Raw genomic sequence first — 6665 nt, forward strand, 5'->3', positions numbered from 1 at the left:
CTTTTCAAAGATTCCTCTGTTGGGCGTTAATGTGCTACTCAATGTTCTGATTCAATGAAATGTTCCTGTGCTCTTAAGAGTGGAGGGAAAATTCCGAGCGTAAAGAAAAATGAGATTAAATTTAAGCTTCAAATTTTCAAGACTAAGGCGAAAGGATGGGGTGTGAGATCTGAGAATGCAATTCCTTCTGGAAATTTTATTTGTGAGTATTTAGGTGAGATTATTGAAGATGAGGAAGCTTTGAAAAAGGTTGATAATGATGAGTATTTATTTAATATTGGAAATTATATTCACAAGGTCTATAGTTCATGGGAAGAGGATTCATATATGGTTGATAGTAAGGAGATGAGTTCATATCAACCCTTAGAAGTTTCAGGCGGTAAATAGTTCATTGATGATCGATGTGATAGTGGTAGGTTTACCATTGATGCTGCTAAGTATGGTAACGTGGCAAGGTTTATCAACCATAGTTGTTCTCCCAATTTGTTTGCTCGAAATGTTCTTTACGATGATGATGTTCCAAGGATTCCACACATCATGCTATATGCAGCTGAGAACATTCCGAGCATGAAAGAGCTGACTTTAGATTACAATTAAAAGATCGATCAAGTGATTGATTCAAATGGAAATTTAAAGACGAAAGCATGTTATTGTGGAGCTTCTGAATGCATCCGTCGACTGTATTGAGATGAGGTAATTGTTTTTTACTTTGGCCCTCTTATTTTGTCTTGCTTATAAATTCGTTTTCTTCTCTGTCTTGCTCAAATTTTTTGAATTATAACTCTAATAGGTGGTATTCAAGCCGTGCTGTTTCAGTAGGTGAAGGGGAAGGAAAAATAAATTTGGAAGCAATTAAGCCTCCATCTATGATCTTTTTCTTGCAGACAAATATTACTTTATATAGTTTTTAGTTCCCTTGCGACTGCAATGTTATTCAACAGAAACAATAGATTGGTACAACAGTCTAATTACTTGAGTAATACATTTTTTTTGGATGAAGTTGAACATGTCTTGTTTAGAGTTTTGCTACATGATTTTCAGTGTATATCAGTACTGATGAATTATTGTATTTCTCATTGCCTCATGCTTCATTTAGATCAATGCTGATTTCTGTTGATCTTAAAATAGTGCTTGTTGTGCTTCCTATTTATCAACGATCTAAATTTCATGTGTTGAGCATCTTTGAATGTAGTTATGTTTGTATGCAATATTACTATGAGATGAAAAGCTGAATAGGGGAGCGCGATAGAAACATCATTATCATGAAAAATTGCAGATAGAGCACAAAAGCTAGGAAATTAGTTGATTGTTATATGAATGGGGGAGCGCGATAGAAACATCATTATCATGTAGAATTTGCGGAAGAAAATACAGATTGTAGAAAAACTCTCAATTAATAAGGTCAAATAATGAAAATGGATGAATTATGCACTGGAATGAGAACATTATATTAACTGATTGTTATATGAATATTATGCATGAGTTCATTCAGTATTGAAATCAATATTGTAAAATTGCTATTAGTACCATTTGTGATAGGTATAATACAGTACGCAAATTTCTACATGAAAATGTGATGAAATGCGATATAGAGCTTTCTGAATAATTAGGACCTTTGTTTTAGAATCCATGACATTATTGATCGATGAGAATAATTCACAGAGAGATGCAAGCGTTTTATATTTGGGTGTTAAGAGAAGTAAGGGTTTCTTTACTTTTATAGAGTAAAATATATGTATATAAACTGAACATATCTTTTTTTATGGAGGACAAACCGGAACTGAAAGTTAATGGATAAATTTAAAAGAAAGAACATATATTTTTTTAAGGGGAAGAAAAACTAATTAAACAGGATATGCACTAAAATTATTTGATACGTGTCCCATTTGCCAAACAAAGCTTCTCAAGGGATAAGTGAGCACATTGGGATTACTCAATCAAAAGATGAGGGTCAAGATAGGATAGAAACAAATTAGGATATAGAGTTAGATAGAGATATGATATAATTTTAAACTAAATGAGGGAATTATAAATTTGAATTGACGTGGTAAAATATACTAATACTACCAACACCTTTTATTGGAAAGGGACCTAACAATAACATTATTGTTTAGGTGTCGATCCTATGGTTCCAAAGATATAGGAATGCTATAAGATAGAGTACTCCTATTGCTCCCAAAAGATAAAAAAAGGTCACAATTTGGTTTCCAAGATTCCAATCTAAAATCAAATTCAAACACATGAATGTTATCAAAGTTTCGATTTAATAACAAAGTATGCATCTTGAATTATCAACTTTCATAAAGAAACAACTCTTTAAAAAACGAAACCCTAATTCTATAGAAATAAATAATGATGAATGTCTTTTACCAAGAAATTGTACATGATACAAGTGTATTAACAACTTTCATAAAATTGTAAAAAGAAACCCTAATTCTATATCTATAACATTGTTAATCTTTGATCAGGCATTAGAAACAGAAAAACAAGATAGAAACTTTTATTAAAAAAAAAAAACAAGATAAAAACATTGAAAATAGAAAAACCGAGAAAAGTGAAAACAACTTACAAAAGAGAAGCGTTCTCAGGAAAAGTGTTGGAATGAGAGCAGTTCACTTGGATCGACAAAGTTGATCAATAAGAAGAATTCAGAGAGGGATGCAAAATTAATCAAACGTCAATCAAGCAACTGCATTTAAAACGATGTTATGAAGATGTAACTTTAAGTAACAAAAATAACAAAGAAAATGAGAGGAAAGAAAGCATCAATGATGAAAACAAGCAGTCTTTGATTTTAAACACCCCGTCTTTGATTTCGGATGACTCAAGACGAGAGAAAGAAATAAGAACATTAGGTAACTTCCATGCTCTCCGTGGAACCCTTCATTGTATGAAATTTATCGGCCAAGCACCTCCTATGGGAGCATGGAACCCCTCGAGATTCAAATTTCTTGCACGAACATTGAACTGCTGACATCGACTCATCGTATAGAATTTCATAAACACCTTCCTCAAGATATTTTGTCAACTTCATTATTCTCAAGTCATCTTTCACTTGTTTTTCCTCTACACTCAATGTAACACCTTTCATAATCTCTTATTTCACTTCTTGAAAGATCTCTGCCGTATAGATTTCAGCAGCCTCACTTTTAAGACAACGCAGATGATTTGTAAGCACAAGGCATGAAAACTTGGATTTAAAATCAGCTACAAGTTCATTATTTATGTAGCCTTTCATTGCCTCATCAAAATTATGCAGAAATTCAAAGATGCTTCCTTTCTTCCTAACATAACTTTTTATGACTTTATTAATAGACTCACATTGAGACATAGTTCTTATATGACCAAAGAAATCATCACGCAGGTATGCAGTTGCCAACAGTTCCTTGTTTTCATATGTTTTGGTAACCCAGGGATTGTTCTCAAGGCCATTTTCCCTCACCAAGTCACCCCAAAACTCTTTAAATTCGTCCTCCGTAAAATTAGAGTACATTGCTTTTTTAAAACCATCCAAAAAAATACCCTGAATTCTTCGCATTGTCAATAGCATTCTTGTTCATGTGCCAAGCCCATAGACGATGATGCGTACTTGGGAAAACTTCCTTTATCACCTCCCTCATAGAACACTCACCATCTGTTACAACTGCTTTTGGAATTTTTTTTGCATACAGTCTGGAAAATTGGTCAACACCCAATTATAAGTTTCTATTGTTTTATCCATCACCAATGCAGCACCAAATATAACAGTTTGTGAGTAGTGGTTGCAACCAGACAAAATCACCAACAGATACTTGCATTTGTTCTTTTTGTACGTTGTGTCAAATGCAACCACATCGCCAAAACAGAAATAATTTAATCTACTTGTGCCATCATCCCAAAATAGACATTTCAGACGTCCGTCATCAGTGGAAGAATATACACCAAAGGAATGTGGATCAGTTTAGGACTTAACATTCAGATAGTTTAAAGCAGCATAAACATCACCATCCTTAATAACAACTCACATTTTTTTGTCAAAGTAATTGTACAAATCTTTCTTAGTGAACCCAACACCAGGATATCCACCCTTCTGAGCCACCATGTATCCCATTATATGACAAAGTTCTTATTCCGTGTGACTAAAGACCATCAATTTGTGCTTTATCTGCCTCGGATATTTTCCGAGAAACAGGGTGTAAATGCACAACACTGGATGGAGTAAGTTCATGGTTGTGACCCTCTGCAAAAATAGACACAACATATCTACCCTTTTTGGGTCTGTAGTGAACACGGAGCCTAGCTGGACACTTTGTACGAGTGAGACATCAGTGATCTCTTTTCCTATCTGACCTTGATAAATGCTTCTTCTCTCTGAACCTCTTCTTGTTGCATACACACTACCTCATTACAATATCATCGTTAACATTGCGCCTAATATCACTCTTCCTAACAATAAAACCTTTACACTTACCGTACTTAAAATAAAAATCGTAAGCTTCATCAACACTCGCAAATTCGATTTCCCTTATTCCTTCAACAGTTAATGAATTTATCTTTACCATTTCCTCACCAACAACAGCATCATCATTTTCATCTAAATTCTTATTAGCTTCACTTCCATGACCTTCACTTTCATCACCTTTACTTTCATCACCAGCACTATAATCACCATAACAACCACCATCATCACTTTCATTTTCTCCACTTTCATCAAAACTATCAGCACCTGTATTCCCTTTAGAATTTTGAGTAAAATTACCACGGCTCCGATCATTATTATCATCATCTACATTCTGTTCAACATTCTCAATAGATTTACCTTGACTCCTGACAATCGTCGGATAAGTTTCGTCACTCAAATCCACATCCGTAGAACCGTAATCATATTCAGGTGAACCAAAATCCGTAGAATCATTGTTGTTGTTTTCCATCTGGTATACAAAATTTAAAACCAAAATGAGATAAACCCTAATCACTGATCAAACCAAGTGAAGATATAAACCATAATCACTGAACACTAAACAACCAACAAAACTACCCAATCATAAGTTCTATTCACTATTGAACCAATGAATCTACTTAATCACTAATTTCCCTAACCCTAATCAGCAAATCAAAAACTATTTTCCGTAATCAAAAACTATTGAACCAGCGAATCTACCGTAATCCCTAATTTATGTAATTGATTTTGCATGACCTAACCAATCCCGATAATATTACATTTAGAAGAAAAAAAAATAGGTGTAGTTCAGCTTACCTCAGAGTTTTAGCGCTTCATGTAACACCCCGTTATCCAAAAGCAATTAAATACAAAATATTCATCAGAGTAATTCACCAAACAGGCATGCTACACTACATTTCAAAATTTCTTAAATAGAAAATAAAACTATTTAATAACCAACATCAATTTGCAGCGGAATATATTCAACATTAAAACCATCATTAACATATTAATTCTCCAATAGAAATCTTGGCATAAAAGCCTCATCAAAGAAATCTAAACAATCATAGGGCCACATCATCATGTTCCAAAAATTGATACATAGGAAAGAAAACAATAAGACATCCCATCCCACGTATCAGAGCCCTAGACACGACACTTGAGCCACCACCGACTACTCAGGATCACCTGCAAGTTACCCATAGGAAGGGCAACATTTTCAAGCAGAAGGGGTGAGATTCACAACAATAAAATATAGATATCAAAATCATCAATTGAATCTAACACCCTATTAAACATCAATACATTAACTTGTAAATATAAATATATATTTCACAAAGCAACAACTTATCTTCAAATCATTTCATCATAATAGGGGTATAAATATACATACATCAACAACAACATCATCATCATCATTATAACAATTACCACCAACAACAAAGACTCATGCATGACATGACGACACCACTAAGACCCCTCAATAAATGCAATTATGCATGTGGTACCAAACAGGACCGAAGCCCTCACCGCTGTGAACAACTAGTGCTCCAGGACATGAGTCCTCCAGCTGTTTATGCATATGCTATGGACCTACTTGTGTATATCTACATACAACTTGACCATGCATACATTCTCATATGACTCCGAAATCCATTCAACATGTATGATTTAATAATGTAACATACATAACAGCCATCAACAAACAGTAATCCAGCAATCCAGAAAGATGCACAACCAATCACAGTTATGCTCAAACAACAACATCAATCATCACCATTCAAACAAGCACAATCAGCATACAAAACTGGGTAACTCGCCTCACGAGCACATCTGCTCGCTATGGCGAACTCAGAAAACAGGTTGCTCGCCACGGCGAGTTCGAGGCGAACTCGAGGCGAGTGAAAATATGGTGCTCTCGGGAGTTTTGACATTTTTCTCACTCAAACTTCAATTCTAAGCTCCCTATTCATCTTTTTAATCTAAAACTTGCCCCGGTCCTCTTTAAAATCATTTAGGCACATTAAACTATCCCCAAAACATCTTATAACAACAATTTGAAAATCAAGTTTTTCAACTGGGTTGCTCGCCACGGCGAGTTGGTCTGCTCGCGAGGCGAGCTATGAAGTTGCTCACTCGCCTTGGCGAGCACAAGCTACTCGCGAGGCGAGGGATGAACTTCTGTACGGGCAGAAAACAGGTTTTTCCCCAAAATTCCATTTTTCTCCAATTCACTCCCCAAATC

The sequence above is a fragment of the Medicago truncatula genome, chromosome 7, assembly GCF_003473485.1.
Source record: "Medicago truncatula cultivar Jemalong A17 chromosome 7, MtrunA17r5.0-ANR, whole genome shotgun sequence".
Lineage (NCBI taxonomy): Eukaryota > Viridiplantae > Streptophyta > Magnoliopsida > Fabales > Fabaceae > Medicago > Medicago truncatula.